The sequence below is a fragment of the Trachemys scripta genome, chromosome 1 (genome assembly GCF_013100865.1).
Source record: "Trachemys scripta elegans isolate TJP31775 chromosome 1, CAS_Tse_1.0, whole genome shotgun sequence".
NCBI lineage: Eukaryota > Metazoa > Chordata > Testudines > Emydidae > Trachemys > Trachemys scripta.
This window is the reverse complement of record NC_048298.1, coordinates 158,103,696-158,122,907: the sequence shown is the minus strand read 5'-3', so window position 1 is coordinate 158,122,907 and position 19,212 is coordinate 158,103,696. Positions and strand designations below refer to the sequence as shown.

The 19,212-nt window shown below is 43.4% G+C and overlaps 1 protein-coding gene across 13 annotated transcripts in view; it reads right to left on the bottom strand.

Moving 5' to 3' along the window:
* The window catches only part of PHLDB2 (pleckstrin homology like domain family B member 2), a 102,019-nt gene extending 91,449 nt beyond the window's left edge, over positions 1 to 10,570 (bottom strand). For 12 of the 13 annotated variants that reach the window (XM_034790898.1, XM_034790927.1, XM_034790918.1 and 9 more), the window contains exon 1: positions 10,498 to 10,570. The gene's annotated coding sequence lies outside the window, so the exon portion shown is untranslated. Of the gene's footprint in view, positions 1 to 4,360; positions 4,612 to 10,497 lie in introns of those variants that run through there. The other variant, XM_034790908.1, reaches the window with a different exon arrangement.
* Between the last annotated feature and the right edge of the window lie 8,642 nt (positions 10,571 to 19,212).

Genomic DNA, 19,212 nt, shown 5'->3' with positions numbered 1-19,212 from the left:
TCCACAGCTGCCCCATTACCACCATAATGTCCACATTGCCAGGGCCCGTGCTTTGAGAGTAGTCTGTGTCCATGTCCTCTTCACTCTCGTCACCGCGCTGCCGTTGCCTCCTCGCCTGCTTTTGCAGGTTCTGGTTCCGCATATACTGCAGGATAATGCGCGAGGTGTTTACCACTGTGATAACTGTCGTGGTGATCTGAGCGGGCTCCATGCTTGCCATGGTATTGCATCTGCAGGAGAGCAGAGTTGCAACGGAAGCGGCGGATGACGGAATAGATATTTATAGAGAGATGCCACGAGAATAGATATTTATAGAGAACAACGAAAGGACCTGCAAGGTGGATTCATGAGAGCAGAGTTGCAGCGGAAGCGGGAGCCCATGACTGCCAACATGGAGAAATTCGCTATCGATCAAGACAGGAGAGCAGAGTGGTAGCGGAAGCTGTAGTTGGAATGCCAGTTTTTCCAACTTATTACTCCGTCTGCAGCCAGAGCAGGAGAGCAGAGTGGCAGCGGAAGCGGTCATTCGATGACAACAGTTAGCAGTCCTACTGCACCGTCTTCTGAAAGCAATATGGCGCCCGCACAGAAAAAAGGCGCGAAACTATTGTCTGCCATTGCTTTCACGGAGGGAGGGGTGACTGATAACATGTACCCAAAACCACCCGCAACAATGGTTTGGCCCCATCGGGCATTGCAAACTCAACCCAGAATTCCAATGGGCGGCGGAGACTGCGGGAACTGTGGGATAGCTACCCATAGTGCAACGCTCCTGAAGTTGATGCTAGCCACGGTACTGTGGATGCACTCCGCCAACTTAATGAGCTTAGTGGGGACTCTCACAATCTACTGTATAAAATCGCTTCTTAACAAATCGACTTCTATAAATTCAACCTAATTTCATAGTGTAGACATACCCTTAGAGACTAAACAATTTTGTGGACTAAAACGCACTTCATCAGATGCATAGAGTGAAAAATACAGTAAGCAGTGTATATATATTACAGCACATGAAAAGATGGGAGTTGCCTTACCAAGTGGGAGGTCAGTGCTAATGAGGCCAATGCAATCAAGGTGGATGTCGCCCATTCCCAACAGTTACAAGAAGGTGTGACTATTAGCAGAGGGCAAATTACTTTTTGTAGTGACCCATCCACTTCCAGTCTTTATTCAGGCCTAATTTGATGGTGTCCAGTTTGCAAATTAATTCCAGTTCTCAGTTTCTCGATGTCTGTTTGTGAAGTTTTTTTGATTAAGAAATGCCACTTTTAAGTCTGTTTATTGAGTGTCCAGGGAGACTGAAGTGCTCTCCTACTTGTTTTTGAGTGTTACAATTCTTGATATCTTATTTGTGTCCATTTATTCTTTTGCATAGAGACTGTCTGGTTTGGCCAGTGTACATAGCCAGTGTAATTAAAGACAATAAGGAGTCTTTTAAGTATATTAGGATTTTGTTTTGTTCCTAACAATGGTATTGGCCCATTATTAGATTAAAATGCAGGAAAGGCAGAAGTGGTTCAATGAATAGTTGTTATATATTTGGGGGGGAAACAAACATAATGCTGTAATAATTGGGCCTAATTGTGAGTTCAACTGTGAAAAATAAATAAAAGTTCATAAAATGTCACAGTAACCTATAATAACAAGTGTTGATGAGAAAAGATGCAAAAGGGAGACAGGAAAACTGAATTAGTCGAAACAAAAAGGCCTTGTGACTTAATTCAAAGACTGTTAAAATCATAGCTGATAAATAAGAGAAATGTGGGACCAAAAATCAGTGGACCAAACTTGGTATGTCAGAAATTAGATGGTGAACAATATAAGGAGGGGATGAGCTATTCCACCCATTATTCTCTTTTGGGATTTTTTTTTTTTTTTTAAGAGAGAAACTTTGCAAGGAAATTATGGATGGACAGATGCAGATTCTGGCTGACTGATATATAGGAGATAAGGAAGGAGAGGGCTTCACCGTGGCTGCCACCCCAACTGTCTCCTGGGATCCCTATATCTACCACAACACCAGTGGGCCTTTGTTATCCTGATCCCAAGGGATATCCTTAACTGACTAGGCCAGAGAGAGAGAGCCAGATAACACTGCCACCTCCACAGGCTCTGGCCAAATCCTGAACACTTTTTGGGATGTGAGACTTCATCATACCACCTTCCCCTTCATGTGTCCTTTTCCTTTCCCCTTTATTTCTTTTCTTTCCTATCCCTCTCCTTTTTCCTTCTAATAAAGACTTTGGCTTAGCCAGCCAAGACCATATATTTTACAACACTGCCGTAAGCCTGTGACAATAAAGAGCTAGCTAAATACAATGCCTTAAATAGCAACACTGGAACAAGTTTACCAGGTCTGAAAGTGGCTAATAAGACCATGTGCCAGGCCTGTGCTTTTCCAGCAAGAAGCTTGCAAGTGAGTGTCAACACTAGAGACAGAAGCTTCATTTTCTTATCTTTGCTGTTCTTTTCTTTTAATTTTCTGTGTGTTTGTCTTGTTTTGTCTTCTAGGAAATATAACTGGATTTTAACAGCAATAATAGCTCCAGCCAATCTCAACTAATGTCTCTTCTCCCCAAAAGGACAGTAATTACTATCTTTACCATCTAAGAGACTGTCAAAAAGGGGTGAGAGGGGTGTCTTCTAATGACTCTTTCCAGCTAAAGGAAAGGGAATAAAGAATGATCTTAAAATGAAAGCCTTGCTTAACATTTTACATTTCAAATGCTTTAAAAGTTTTCCCCTTTTTTCCTGTATCTTTAATAAAAGGTTAAGATGGATTTTTAGTAATGTATGGTACTAACCAGGCTGAGAGTTCTGTGAACCAAACCCCAACCCTTGTTTAACGCTGTTTAATATTGGACAGTGACAGGGTCATATTAACACATTTAATTCTTTGGGTCAATTTATGCCATCTATATTAATACAACAGTAGTGATAGCATATGATGATGATGATGATAATTCTCTTTCCATTCCATTAGTACCATAGAAGGATGTTCAACAGTAGCTACTAAAGTTAGATATTTTTAAATCAGCAGTTCCGGATAACTTGCAGCCAATTAATTACAGTTAATTACAAAACTAGAATGGTATAAAATTAACACGACACACATTAAATGGTCTAAAAGATAGCTAATGGATAGGTCTCAAAATGTAATCGTCAAATGTGTTATATAAGAGGTCAGACTACATAATCACGTTGGTTCCTTCAGGCCTTGAAAGCTATTAATCTTACCGAACAGCTTACCTGAAAGTAGAAAAGGTCTACTTTCTTCAGACTTCGTTGCAAGTCCTGTGTGTCAATCTGATCCCCCCCCCAAACAGCTCCCCAACAATTACCTCTTCTATTAGGGGTGCCTCTTTAAATCAATCAATGTTCCTCTGTTCTTGTCTGTTTCTAGGCTTTGGCTCTTCTGCGCAAAACCAGTCCGATAGGCTCAGCAGGAAGTCGAGCCAGACTCCTTGGAGCCAATAGCTCTGCCATTGTCCTGTAGCAACCCTCGTGTGTTTGCTGAGGGGTAGCTTATCTTGAGCTATTCTTCTTCCTCTTCCACCTTGTTTTTCCTTACAGTCTGGTATTAAACTAGACCAATATACTTACATAGTAAACATCCAAAAAATCAGGTGAACATACTGTATTCATATATTGTTATAGAGCTGCAACTATGGCTACAACTTGAACAGAGAACACAACCACCCCTGTAGAAGAAAGCTGCAAGGCTGGTACCTAAATATCCAAGCTCTTCTCCACTCTCCTTTCCCCCTCCACACCACCACGAAAAACCAAAACCTTGAGCGACATCAAATGACAAGATACAATCAGAAGTGTCCTGGGAGTGTTCAGTTCTTAGCTTTCTATGATACAGACTTATTTTTCCATCTGCCTCTGTGGTGCTAATGAGCACGAAGTCTATGTGAGTAGAGAGGTTTTGCTCTCAAAACATGGCAATCTGGCACCTTTTGCAAACACTAAATTAACCCAAAGTATTTTTCAAACCATAAATTCAAGCATCCATTTGGTTTTGTGTTCATCAGATTTGCCATTGTAGAGTCCTTCCCTTGTAATCCTACAGCAGGGGTAGGCAACCTATGGCACACGTGCCAAAGGCAGCATGAAAGCTGATTTTCAGTGGCACTCACACTGCCCGGGTCCTTGCCACCTGTCCGGGAGGCTCTGCATTTTAATTTAATTTCAAATGAAGCTTCTTAAACATTTTAAAAACCGTACTGACTTTATATACAACAATAGTTTAGTTATATATTATAGACTTAAAGAAAGAGACCTTATAAAAACGTTAAAATGTATTACTGGCACGTGAAACCTTAAATTAGAGTGAATAAATGAAGACTCGGCTCACCACTTCTGAAAGGTTGCCAACCCCTGTCCTACAGGTTTCCTGATGTGGAAAAGGGAGTGGCAGAGGTAGCACCCTTTTTCCTCTAAGGAAATGTCATGTGGGATATGGGAGAAGGCACCCTGTAGGGACAAAAGGGAACACCACAATTTTTCACCCAGCTAGGCCTGTCTGCCTAAAGAAACTACTTTTGGATCACATCTGTTTTATCGGAAGAATGGTTTCAGCTATTCCAAAAAGGTGCCCCACAATTAGGCTTTTTATTCTGCTCTCTTTATTTTTTATTAAAGAAAAGAGTGTGCACAATCACCACACTTTTTTTTCCAGAAAAAAAAAAGTTAGAGCATACTACTTCATAAGAATTGATGATGTCGTGTCAGTTGGTTCTGCTATTTCTGGTACACTGAAGAAATACAAACCACATATTAAGTTTAATCAGTTCCATGAAAGATGAAAATTTTAAATGTGTTTTGGAAAAGGAGAACGTGAATTTCCTTTGGATATTATGGTTCGGTAACTATAAAATGGGATGTTTAAAAGTTGACATAAGAGAAATCTTTGTCTGCTGAGAGTGTCCAATTGAAAACTGTTTGTGGCAAAAAGCTGAAGATTTACTAAATAATTAGTGGTATTCATGGGATAAAGTTAGAATTTAAGACTTTTCTAACCAATATATTCCAAGGATTCTTGATCTCAACTTTCTTAAAGATTCCATACACCTTGAATATGAAGGCAATAGGTTAAAACATTTGCGTACACACTGTATTATTTAATAAGAGATTTCATTTCCTCCCTAATTTGAAGTCATATAAGCCACTGTTTCCTCTGTGCTGCTTTAGGTGATTGAGGCCATATGGAGACTTTACATCTCCAGCTGGATACAGTTAATTCATTTTGCACAAGCACAAAACCACCACTAACAAAAATAATACCTTTTAAAAAAACCACAGTCAAATCCAACTTCTCATGGAGCAAAATGGAGGTGAATGAGAAGGCCAAGTAATCCTCCCTGTTCCCCCCACCCCCACCCCCCCAAGTCAAGTTTTATCTTCTCCATTTTGGAAGGATTAGTTCCCCATCAGGTAGTTGAAACTAAGAATCCACAATTATCACTATGACTTGCACAACCCACCCCAACAATAATATGCTCCCACTGTATTCCTGTGACACTGTTCCATTACATATTTTCCTGTTAAAACATTGGCTATGGTGGAAAAGCTTGTAAATCAAGGCTTCAAAAATACATTTACCAGTGGCAAGTGGAAGGCTTTTCATGCTGGCTATGGGCCTAAGTCCATTTCTGCCAAGTTCCCACAGAAAAAGAAAATTTACACCTCTAGTCCTGATGGATGTGAAAGAACAAAAATAGATGGAACCTATTTGATTCTAGTTCCTTACTCCTTTGAAGTATATACTAGAAAAAGACAGGGAAGCCAACATTAGATAGATATTCCTAATACTTTTAAGGTAAACTAAGGAAAGGAGGAGGACTTTTGGAAAACAAAATAAATAGCGAATCCAACTTTATACATCATAAAATAAAAAAAGAAAAGTTTATCCCTTTACATCTTACCTTAACTGACACCAATAAAGACACTTAAATTCTCCTTTAGGAGTTATATGCATGCACCTACCAGGTTTAATGAGAGTTTGCCACACAAAGAAGTTGAATAAACTCCAGAACGTATACGCTAATCACAACAGCTCCAAGGGTTTTCTGCTCTTATATTATTTTTTTATCCTCAGATGTTCTTGACATTTCCCCCCGTCTATTACATTGTTCCTCTTACTAGTGTCTCTTATGCACTCTTTATCCTTAATTTAGTTTTCTTTGATCATATAAGTCTTTTACTGCCACTTTGCATCTGTCAGTTTCTTTTCATTGATCAGTTTCCGTCAGCCTCCACTTATCCTAAGAAAATTTCTTTTATTTCCTTTACTCATTCTCCTAATTTTATCTCTTTTTTATTATTCTTGTCCCATATATCTGAATGTCCCCTCTAGTCTTTACTCCTTATTCATTTTCCAGCATTTTTAGAGCAGCTTACACAGTCCCCCATTAAATGCTTCTCATCTTTACAAGCCAGATTACTACAGTTACAGTGATAATGGCTTGAAATTGACAAGATGCACTGTTGCTATTGTGCTCCTTAACTGTGATACAGGTCAATCTTAATGAATACAGCCACATTTTACAAAGGACTCATGAGGTTGTTCTGTTAACAAACATCCAGCAGGGCAGATGACCATCATGCAAGTAATTACACCATTTGAAATATTTATGGCAGGTAAGAAAACAGTTAAATGCAAATCTCATTCAACCTACAAAGGATGTTTGGGCAAGAAATAAAGGAGTTTAGTTTGACCAAGTTTATATTTTAATGCTCCAATCCTGCACTGCAGTCCCCGTGGGCGGAAAACAGCGTGGTTTCAGAGGGAATGACACTCTTCATTTTGACTTTGTGTGGGCACATCTATCCAGATCAGAACTCAGGATCAGGGCTCTCCAGCAGCACCTGGTCTGAATCCCACTGTACAGGGTATCAATTTAGAGCTCTTTATTTAAGACTACGGGCACCATAGTTGGTTTGAAGGCAGGTGTACTGTAAGTATTGCCAGTACACAGCAGAAGTAACTGCTTGTACTCACAAATTAAAATGGAACAAACAAGTATATTTTACTTGCATTAAACACAATACTGAGTCATACACCATCACCAGCACATTTTCCACAACTCTCTTCTTGGGATCCTCAAGTGGAGAAGAAACAGACATGATCTGCAAAGTGACTTGTATTCCCCACCCTACATTCTTTGCTTCATTGGCCCAGTCTCTGATTTCAAGGTGGACTCCCCTATATACATCTGTGTTGTATTCAGAGGCTTGCTATGTGAAAGGGGTCACCAGTAGAAAAGTTTGAGAACCACTGACTTGGAGGAACCAACCTTGTACATTGTACAAACATAGTGAGAGACAGCCCCCACCTCCAAAGAACGTGCAATCTAATTAGAAAAGACAGACAAATAGTGGGAGGGGAAGCAGCAGCGAAGTGATTTGCCCAAGTTCATACAACACACCATTGACAGAACTGGGAATAGAAACTTAGGTCTCCTGACTCCTTGTCCACTGGACTATCAACTAGGACAAATTGCCTCTCTAGCCACTATCACACTTGCCTTTCTGATGTGTCTCTTGGATGTCTCACTAACTCAACAGAGCAAAAACTGAGCTAATATTTACTTTACCATAACATCACCCTCCCTGCTTCCTCTTTCAGAGTTATTGACAAGACCACCACATTCAGTCACTCAGCTTTGTAACCTTGTTATTACTTCCAATCCCTTCTCCTGTTCCCACACAGCGAGGTGGTCACCAGTTCCTGTTACTTCTTTCTCCATAACATTTTGAAAAATATCCATCCATTCTTCTCTGCCCCCTCTCTCTCAGCTAGAACACTTGCCTCGGTTACCCCCTCCTTTTTTTATCTCCCTGATTTCCTTGTCCCTCTCTTTCAGTGTACCCATAACCTGAAAGCTAAAACCCATCTTCCCTGTCTGCCATTCCACACCGCTTTGCCAGTGCCCTTTAATCAATACCTACAAGACACTGATGTTTTAGGCTTGGCTCTCCTTTAAGAAGTACCAATTGTGAGGAATTGGACCATGATCAGTGGTCATAAGAGCACGAAGAAAAAGAAAGTAGAGTAAGATCTTAAAGTTCATGTTCACCTGTGACACATCAACATTTTTACTCCAGCCTTCAAAATTAAAAGCTCTACAAACTCATTGCATCACCTGTCTGCCCTCACTTTCTCCCCATATACCACTTTAAATAATTGGGGTTTTAAACTAATATTGGTTTAAACTGTGACAACTACCTCTTGCACATATGTCCCTCACCTAGTCCTCATAAGGATCCTATATAATTTCAAGATGTATTTACACAGTTGAGCATAACACTATCAGGTATGTAGCTTTCTCTCAAGTGTGAAGTTACTCAAATGCACATTTACTAAACAAATAGCCCTGAAAGCTTTCAGTGCAATCCTCAGCACATAAGGTTTACATCCTCCAAGTAGCTTTGAATACCAATAGGACATCCTCCTATTTCTTTCATGTGGCTGGCAAAACAGAAACATACTGTGCTAAAAAGAAATGTGCAGTATACAGATATACACTGAACTTCAGAAAGGACAGTCAGTCAGTCAGTATCAAGCTGGATACAGAGCTTTTCTCCTTGCCATTCCTTCTTCCCCCAATCGGCACCATGCTGGGGCAGGGATGGGGACCTAAACAGAGATGCGAGTAAGGGCCAAGTTTGGAAACAGGTAAAATTGCCTGCCTCCTACCCCTCTCTCCCTGAAATAGAGCATACACGTGCCATAAGTGGATCATTACATGTTCATCCATGTTCTGAATGGCAATATTACACAGCTGGTCCTGAGTTGCAATGATGTATCTGTGTAAGAGGTTCTGCTTAGAAACCATTGCCAAGTCAAAGAGTGTAAGTGCAGTCCACACCCCTGACACTCCACAGTGCCAGCCACAAAGAAATTTCTCAGCATGTTGGGATAGCATCTTGTGCTTCTATTGCTAGTGGGTAGTTTTATGGGCGGGAGCTGGGCTACAAACATAATCTCTGAGGCTGCATCTCCATGGGGAGAGTTTAGAACCCACCACAGCCTTCACCATGACCTCTGGCAGAGGTACAACTGGGAGTCCGAAATTTGACAGTGACGATCCAGTTTAAAAGTCACGATTAATTCAAGACAATCAGATTTCATGCTGGATTCACTTTCTTTAACTATAGCTGTGCCTAAATAGAATTGCTCACCAACTGAAACCCCCTGCCACGGCCATAAACAGCAGGGTGGCTTTAAAGAGTTACTGCCACACTGGAGGAAACTTGAAAAAAATAACAGTAAAAAAACAAAGAGTCATTGACTTAGTCTTGCTCTGTGCCCTCCCTGCTAATAGGTATGGTAAGAGATCAGTGTTTGAATAAGAGCCTATTTCCTTCCTTCACATCCCAGCTTTGCTTTTCTGCTGGACTGTACAATCAAGACTCCAGCCTCGGTTTATAGCATCCCAGCCTGTTGCTGATAGCACAAATGTAACTGTCTGGGATTCACCACAGGCTAGGATGAGATGTGAAGGGGTTGGGGGAGTGGGGGGGGGAGCTTTGTTTAGTAAAAGGAAAATCTCAACAATTTGTGTTAGCTAGCAGAAGAGGAAAAAAACAAAGAGAGGAAAAAATACTTCAGTTTAAAGAGCCAATGAGAGGGAAAGGAAGCTACTTTTTATTTATAGTATTGTGATAAACATTTATAAAACCAGAACCTATCACACAATCTCTAAACAACACGGATCATCCATTCTACCAGCAAAAGATCCTTGGCGATAGAGGGAAACCGTTCAGCTCAGTCACTAGTCCTCAGAGCACAGACAGAAAGCGAACCTTAGTCCATTTTCATAGCTGAGGCACTGCCCATAATTTAAGGGTCCCTTTGGGGGCGCATGTGACCTTTAAATCAAATGCACCACAAATTATGAGAGGAAAAAGTGGGGACCAGACAACAGAAAAAGACAAGGGACTCCCTAAGGACAAACTACTCAAATCTAGGGGCAGGGGGCCAGAGGGGCATTTGGAGTTTTTAAGTCTTTTATTTTCCCCCTAACAGGAAGTCTCCCCTTAGCACCCTTTCCTCAACCCCCTCCCTCCAAAAAACTTAAAAGGGCGTTTGGAGTCTCCTCTCTTTGTTTTGGGCGAAGCCCCTTTAACACAGGATGTTTAAAGCAAGTCAGAATAGCCCCATTTTCCTCCCACAAGCAGCCCCTTCCCCAATCTATCAGTGTTTCCCCCTGGAATTGAAATCAGAGGGAGTGTTCGAATTTATGGAGGGGAGTTGGAAAACAACTAAATTGGCAACACCGCGAAACTAGTGGACCACGGGGAACGGGGGGGGGAGATGACGGAGTTTTGGGGGGTAGGGAAATCCCTAACAAGTATCTCCCTACTCTTTCTGCCCTATAGTCTCTGCTCCCCACAACCTCTCAGCCGCCATACACACACAGAGCCCCCGTCCACCCCGGCTCCTCAGACCCCCGAGCAGCGCACCCCGGGGAGAACGTGCACACTCACCTCCTCCTCCTGCAGCCGCTGCCCCCAGCGCATCCCCCGCCTCGCCGCCAAGCCCCAGCCGACAGGGATCCGCCTCCCAGCCCTGCGGCCAGCACCGCCCCGCGCAGAGCCCGGCCCCCAGCACAACAGCGAGCCCAGCCTGACCCGAGCTCGGGGGCTGCCTCCTCCCCTCCCGGGCCAGATGGGGCTGGGCTCCCCCTCTGCCCAGCCGGGGCTCACACAGCCACGAGCTGGGGCTGGCACACGGGAGCTGGTGGAAGGGGAGGGAGGAATTGGAAAAGAAATCAAGGCAGAGAGGGGAAGAAGGGAAGGAGGAATAGGAAAGAAGGAGAAAATAAGAAAAGGGAGGCCAGGAAAAAGGCGAAGAGACAAACAAAGGAGGGAAGGGAGGGGTGTGTGTGTGTGGGGGGGGGGGGGTTCTGCTGCTGAAATAATGGTTCCAGTATCGGGGGGAGGCAGTGCTTTGGGACACTGAGAAACTCTTCTCGCTGTTAACCATGTTTAGGAAATTTCAGTCGTGTGAGCCAAGAGCCAGGCTGGAATTTGGGCAGGGATGCGCCTCTTTGTGTCCCCAAGCTGCTGGGCGCCTGGGGACACAACATGAATCCTTACACTCCCCACCCCACACAGGAAAGTGTGATGACGCCATTCACTGCCTATGGAAGTAGCGCCCGGGGGGGATTTGGAGGTTGTGCAATTTGACCATGAGAAATGCTTAATCAGACTTCCAGCGAGATTCAGCAGAGAGCCGCCTGTCGGCGCTTAAATCATAAATAATAAAAATGAGTCAATTTCCTATCTGTGACATTAGCACAACAGAGTTGATTGCTATGAAAACGAATGGCAGATTTTCTCTGAGTTTGGAGTGGAGTCAGACCTACAGGAAAAGGATGTGCGCCCCCGGTGCTGCCTGGATTGCACAGGAACCCGGCTTGTGTTTATCTGCCCTGCTTCCACAGTAACCTGAGGGCACTGAGTCAGTCTATTTTGCATGTACTAAGGCTTCAGAAAAAGCAGCTTTCCCTATGCTTCAAGAGGAACAGCAGTGCTGTAACATCTGTATGGTGCTGCTGCTGGGTTTGGCCAGCTAGGCTACTAATTGGTGGAAAGCTCAGTTGCTTGACCTGCCAGCTGGAGAAACACAAGCCAGGGTCCCAAGTTGAGGCCTCCCCTAAGGTAACATATACACAAAGTGAGGCTAGTAACTGAATTGTGGCCATCACCAACCAACGAAAACTCAAGTGGTACATTGTCAACTTCACAAGTAAAAATTCAGTAATACTAGAGCTGTAAACTGGTCGAGTGGACTGGGCAGTCAGCCAGAAATTCCTGAATTCTGATCTTGGTCTTTGCTGTGCAGCCTTGTCACTTAACCTTTCGCTGTTTGTTCCCCAATGAGTAAAGAGGGGATAGTAACATTACCTACCAACAGGGATGGCTGTGAGGATTAGTGAATTTTTATACAGTGTTTTGCACATGTAAAACACTATATAAAAGTGCTCACTATTACTATCATTTGCTGGAACTAGTGTTAGTTATGATCTAGCTCATGCCTTGTAATATACAAAGGATATTTTATTTGGCTAAGACCATTACTATACCATAATGTAAACTTTAAAAATCACTCCTAATGCCTTGAGTCTAGACAGTATACAATAGGAATGCCAAACACACAATCCAAGGAGTCCTAAAATGTGGCCCATGGCCATGCTGAAGTTCACTGTAGTTTATATAAAAAGTAAGCCTTTTGAGATTGATTACAACAAGCCAGAGCCCAAATTTGCTATTCCTCTCTGAGGTTCCTGCGAATGCCTGCTGGGTGATTTTTTCCCCTTCCATTGGTGTTGAACTTGGCCAAATGTTTTTGCTCATCTGACAACTAAGAAAGTAGTACAAGCAATTAAAATAATAAAAACATGCTGTAAGCAGTGCTTCACACCCCGTTGTGCCCCCTTGTCTCAGGGCATGGTGCTGCCTCAGTTCAGTCCAGAGCAGGGCAGCCTATGCTGTGAACTCAGTGTACAAGTGTGTAAATGGTTGAAAATTAACCAACTCAGAATCTGGCCATTCACATTTTTGAACAAACCAACATAAAAGACAGCTGCTTGGTCACAGCCAGTGCTTTAAGCCCAGGCCCTGGCGTTCTGGGTTAGCACTGAGTCACAGACTCTCACCCAGCACTATTCTCTGAAAAAGCGGGCAAGGCTTCTTATCTGGCCTCTTGGCTCCGTACTGGTAAGTGTCACCTCCTGTCCCTTCCAGGCCTCTGGCAGACTAAATTTTACTAGTATCCCAGCCTGAGTGGGTTTTCTTTTTGATTTAGTTGGGGATTGGTCCTGCTTTGAGCAGGGGGTTGGACTAGATGACCTCCTGAGGTCCCTTCCAACCCTGATATTCTATGTTTCTATGATTCCTTAAGCAAGGGGCATCAGAGTGCCAATGTCTTCAGCAGGGGGGGCTAAGATGGCCAGATGGACCCTACCATGTATGTAATATGAACAAGGGCATACTGTTTGCTGGAATCAATATGAATGTTAATGTTGTCGCATTCAGAGGCTAATGCACATATAGGTTTATTTCATTCACACAAATTGGTTCATTTTTAAAAAAAATCACAAGTTTGTTTCTTGGTGGCAGAAGAGGGAGACAGTGAAAAATGTATGTTTTTTAAAGTAATGGCTGGTGCTCAGATACTATAGCGATAAGGGCCATCAAGGTGGACAGATAGGTTTTAGGGTCTAGGGGTACATTTTAAAAATCGATATTTATTTGGACTTTAAAAAAATCAATAATGAATAAACTGACATAAGTGAAATTGTAAAAGTAACAGAGCTTCAAATATTTAATCTAGTTTGAAAAGTGAACCCAAAGTACTGCTGTTTTGATGAGGGGGAGGGAGGCTTGAATTAAAACCAGACATTTAAAGTTCTAAATGGACTTCAGAGTCACTCCAGCTCTTCATCAATCTCTTACCTGTTTTTGTTTCAGTTGTGATTTGGAAAGCTCTGTCTTTGTGCGGTGTCAACAGTAACATCCTATGCATTACCGTGTGCCACTCCCACTGTGAGTGCCTGCACCCATGCATTTAAAAGTCACTACTCCAGAGTATGCAACTGTGCCCAGTAAAAGTTTACTTTCCATTACAATTCATGCAAGTAAAACTTAAAGGACTGCAATGTTTGCAGAAAGTGTACATTACATGGGAGCAAGTACAGCCCTAGTGAGCTTATAGTGAACATTCATGAAAGATGTTTTATTCAGGTCATTTCTAACATTCTAGCACACCTTTCTTCCAAGATTCTTCAAAGGACTTTGCAAGCATTAAGGAAGCTTCTTGATACTTTTGTCATAAATAAGGGTAATAGCGGGATCACTTACAACCACCTCTGTCGTGAAACACAGCAGCTGTTAACCAATGCAGATTAATAGTATATAAGCACTTAGTTTATGCAATAATGAACCCTCTACATAATGGATACTTCAGGTGGAACTTTGAGGCAAAATATGATTCTTCTACTGGAATTTATCCAAGACACTGAGGGCTTGTCTACACTGCCCTGCCATTGGACTATGGAAGTGTGATTATCAGTGTGGACCTAAGTGCTTCTCTGTAACTCTCCCATGTGAACACTGCAGCCACGAACTAAAATGTCCCTACTCCATGTTAATAATGTGCTCCTCAAACAGGACTACATTAAGGCAAAGTAGGAACATTTTCATTCTCACCCTCATCAGCCACACTGGAGAGTTATAGTGCAGCACTGCTAATCACACCAACATAGTTAGAACTGTGGGGCAGTTTAGACACAGCCTGAGTGCTTGTCTATACAGGGACACAACCAGAGATCAGAGGGGTAGCCATGTTAGTCTGAATCTGTAAAAAGCAACAGAGGGTCCTGTAGCACCTTTAAGACTAACAGAAGTATTGGGAGCATAAACTTTCGTGGGTAAGAACCTCACTTCTTCGGATGCAAGTAAAGGAAATTTCCAGAGGGAGGTATAAATCAGTATAGAGATAACGAGGTTAGTTCAATCAGGGAGGGTGAGGTGCTCTGCTAGCAGCTGAGGTGTGAACACCAAGGGAGGAGAAACTGCTTCTTCTGTAGTTGGATAGCCATTCACAGTCTGTGGGAGAAGGTAGAGGAGCGAGGGCATGGCAGGCTCAGGGAGGGGGCGGGAAGGGGTGGAATGGGGGCAGGGCCTGTGGCAGAGCCAGGGGTTGAGCACATTGGAAAGTTGGCACCTATAGCTCCAGTCCTAGAGTCGGTGCCTATACAAGGAGCCACATATTAACTTCTGAAGAGCTACATGTGGCTCCACAGCCACAGGTTGGCCACCCCTGCATAAGCTTGTGCTGTGTGGTTTGGTTTCACTGCTATTGTTATTCAAGCTAGCTAGGTCAAAGTTAGCTCAGGTTTGTCCACCAAGCTGCAGTCACACCTCCTGACATACCTGGAAAGTTAAGGTGAATCAACTAAAGCAGCTGTTCTTAAACTATATGGTGGACTTCCTAAGGGAGGGGCAGGAGGAAATGTGTCAAGAGAGGTCCAAGTTGTGAGCTTTTTTTAAGAGCTGTGGCTGTGAGCCCTGGGTGCAGAAGGGCCATGTTCACGCAGCAGGTGGGGATAAAAGGGAGAGGCAGAGCCCTGCCACCTGGGCTCAGGCTCTCCACACACACACCCCACTCCCTCACCGGGAAATAGTAGGGCTCCATTTGTCAGCCCCAGGCTAGCAGCAGCACAGAAGGGTGGCAATGGGGGGGCTATGTCTGCTGTGAAAAGTGATATTGGCAAATATCACTTTTCACATTGCCACCCTTATTTCTGTGCTCCTGCTGGCGCGGTGCTGCCTTCAGAGTTGGGCATCCGGCCAGCAGCTGCTGCTTTCCACTCTGCCTTCAGAGCGGGGTGGTAGTGGTATATGTACTTGCGGGGCAGAGGTTAAATGACTACTGACACAAAGAAGAGGCGGCGGGCCTGATCAAATATGTTTGAGAGCCACTGAGCTGAAGTTAATGCACATAAATGAAAGAGTGTTACCACTACCCCAGATATTTCCCACATGGATGTTTTCACTCAAGAGTAAAGTGACCTTAGTTCACTGTAACTAAATCCATCTCCAAGGCACAGACTGATAGAGTGATTTGCTGGCTCACAGGCCCCTGCTCACACTCTTAGACAACACACACATAGCAAAGCAAAAATCATCCCCGGTGACTGATATTTTGAAATAGAATTTACACATACAGAAAGGGAATAAGTGAGTGCATTTGCCTGATATTGTAGATCTAAGTAGGGCATCATGTATAGTCAGTCAGAAAAATCTAGTTGTCAAGCACTCTCAGATTATACACCGTATAAGTATTCCAGAATGAGAATGTCTACACATGGAATTAATCAGCAATATTTAAATCAGGAATAATTCCACGTGTAGACAAACCTTAAGAATCTACTTTTCTTGAAGCATCAAATACCTTCAGTCTCTCACCTTTGTAGCCTTTGGCGTCCCATCCTCAGTGTCTCTACACTACACAGTCAGTCCCATGTAACACTGATGACAAATTAAAAAAAAAAAAAAAACATGACCCCTTCAGTTAGCACCACACAGGATGAGCTGGATTGGAGAGCAAACACTAACTATATACTCTTAGTTACTGAAACATGTTAGAATATTTTATGGCTCTTCATGACTGTTTGCTGAGAAAAAGTCAGCATTCCTTCTCCAGTACTTCAAGTTTGGAATACCACTGTATTTAATAGCACCTTTCTGCCAGCGAAAGCACTCACAAATTACACTGGTCATGGCCAGCTTAATAAAAACACCTAATAATTTATGTTAGAATACAACAAATAAAAACAATCTAAATTTAAGTTCAAATAAATAGATGTGTCCCTGTAACTTGGGCTGAATCTTCCTCAATTTGTTACAAGAAAGCTACGGAAGTTAAGGGTAATCAAATATTATGCTGCAGGAGTCAAGAAAGGAATTCCACCCACCTCTTCTGGTGCACAGCTTTACACAATTAACTAGGTCCATTACTGCAAGGTAGGGAGGTGGTTTTGTTTTACATTCCTGTGAATCATCAGGTGTTGGCCATTTCTGGAGATGAATTCTGAACTTGAAGGCCAGTGCATGGTCTGTTATGGCAAATCCTACCTTCCACTCCCATGAAGTTTTGTTCAGCTTCACAAAGCAATTATAGTATCAATTCTTCTTCTACAAACTGTTCAGCTGGTAGAGTTTAGCTTCATTACAGAATCATCCTGATAGAGATTTGATTAGTTTAACCAGTTAATTCATTCTGTCAATACTAAGTGGTTACATCAAAGTATCTCCATCAGCAAGATAAATAACTCAAATATTTATTACCAAAATGAAATGGTGCCTTTCAGTGATCAAAGAAATTTCTGCTAACATTTAGGCTGGAAACGGGTCCTCTTGAGTCACCAGATAGCTGATCCATTAACTTGGATATGGGTATCAGTGTCTCAATCAGATCAAGAACTCCATCCCACACTCTCCAGAATGAGCATGCTTCCATGTATGGGAGTGGGCAGATCTTAAGGCTAAGATTTTGTCATGGATATTTTTGATAAAAGTCATGGACAGGTCACAGGCAATAAAGAAAAATTCACGGAAGCCTGACTTTTACCAAAAATATCCATTATAAAATGGGAAGCCTCTGGGCAGCTGCAGGGTGGCTGGGAGCTTCAGGTTCTCCCTCCACCCAGACTGGGAGCTCCGGGGGTTCCCCTGCTCCCGGTAGAGTGGGGGGTGGCTGCGGGGATCCTCCTGCTGCCCACGGTGGCGGGGAGCTGCAAGAAGCTCAGGAAGGAGGATTTTGTCAGGAAGGACACGGAAGACCTCCATGGAGCTTCACGGTCCTGCTGCCCTCTGCAGCGGCAGGGGTACCCTGCAGCTCCTGGCCCCATGGGAGGCAAGGGGACCCCCATGGCCTGCAGTGGGACCCCTGCAGCTCCCTGCTGCCATGGGCTGAAGTCACAGAGGTCTTCCTGACAAAATCGTAACCTTACTGATGATTAAATTAAATTAAAGCTTTGATACTGTACCTAACCTCACTGCACTGCAGGGTGTCACTAAGTTTTGCTGTAAATGAGTACTTTTTAGATATTTGGTAACATGAACTGCCAGCTTACAGGCACTGGGCTCTACAAACAGGTCTTTGGTCAACAATCACTCATGTCTAGGAAGTATGAATTGTCTTTGCTAGGACCAGCAGAAAAAGAAATGGTTCAAATATAGTAATTACAAATGGTTCAGAAAGATTAACTCGGTTATTCTTAACTCCAAATCCAATAGATGAGCACAAGGTCAACCTTTGGCCCATTAGTAATCTTCTAGTTCATCCATCTACTAGAGTGCAATGAATTATAGGTCCACGGGTCTCACCAGGCAGTGGTCAGCCATGTCAGTGGTCTTATTGGAGGCCCCTCTGTATTGTCTGTGCCCTGGTCTACACTATGAGTTTAGGTGGAATTTAACAGCGTTAGATCAACTTAAAGGGCTCTTAAAATCGATTTCTGTACTCCTCCCCAACGAGGGGATTAGTGCTGAAATCGACCCTGCTGGGTCGAATTTGGGGTAGTGTGGACGCAATTAGACGGTATTGGCCTCCGGGAGCTATCCCAGAGTGGTCCATTGTGACCACTCTGGACAGCACTCTCAACTCAGATGCACTGGCCAAGTAGACAGGAAAAGTCCCGCGAACTTTTGAATTTCATCTCCTGTTTGGCCATCGTAGCGAGCTGATCAGCACAGGTGACCATGCAGAGCTCATCAGCACAGGTGACCATGGAGTCCCAGAATCGCAAAAGAGCTCCAGCATGGACCGAACCATCTGATCGCTGTATGGGGAGATGAATCCGTGCTATCCGAACTCCGTTCCAAAAGACAAAATGCCGGAATATTTGAAAAAAATCTCCAAGGGCATGAAGGACAGAGGTTACAACAGGGACCCACAGCAGTGCCGCATGAAGCCTACCAAAGAACCAGAGAGGCAAACGGCCAGTCCAGATCAGAGCCCCAGACGTTCTGCTTCTATGATGAGCTGCATGCTATTCTAGGGAGTGCCCCTACAACTACCACACCCCTGTGCTTCCTTCCTCCCCAACCCCTCCCAGCTACCTTGGCAGTTATCCTCCCATTTGTGTGACAAATTAATAAAGAATGCATGAATTTGAAACAACAATGACTTTATTGCCTCTGCAAGCGGTGATCGAAGGGGGGAGGGGAGGTTGGCTGGCTTATAGGGAAGTAGAGTGAACCAAGGCAGAGGGGGTTCATCAAGGAGAAACAAACAGAACTTTCACACCGTAGCCTGGCCAGTCATGAAACTGGTTTTCAAAGCTTCTCTGATGCACAGTGCGCCCTGCTGTGCTCTTCTAACTGCCCTGGTGTCTGGCTGCACGTAATCAGCGGCCAGGCGATTTGCCTCAACCTTCCACCCTGCCATAAACATCTCCCCCTTACTCTCATAGATATTCTGGAGCACACAGCAAGCAGTAATAACGATGGGAATATTGGTTTCACTGAGATCTAACCGAGTCAGTAAACTGTGCCAGCGTGCTTTTATACGTCCAAAGGCACATTCTACCACCATTATGCATGTGCTCAGCCTATAGTTGAACTGCTCCTTACTACTGTTCAGTTTTCATGAGCCATGGGAGCAAGGGGTAGACTAGGGTAGGTGCGACC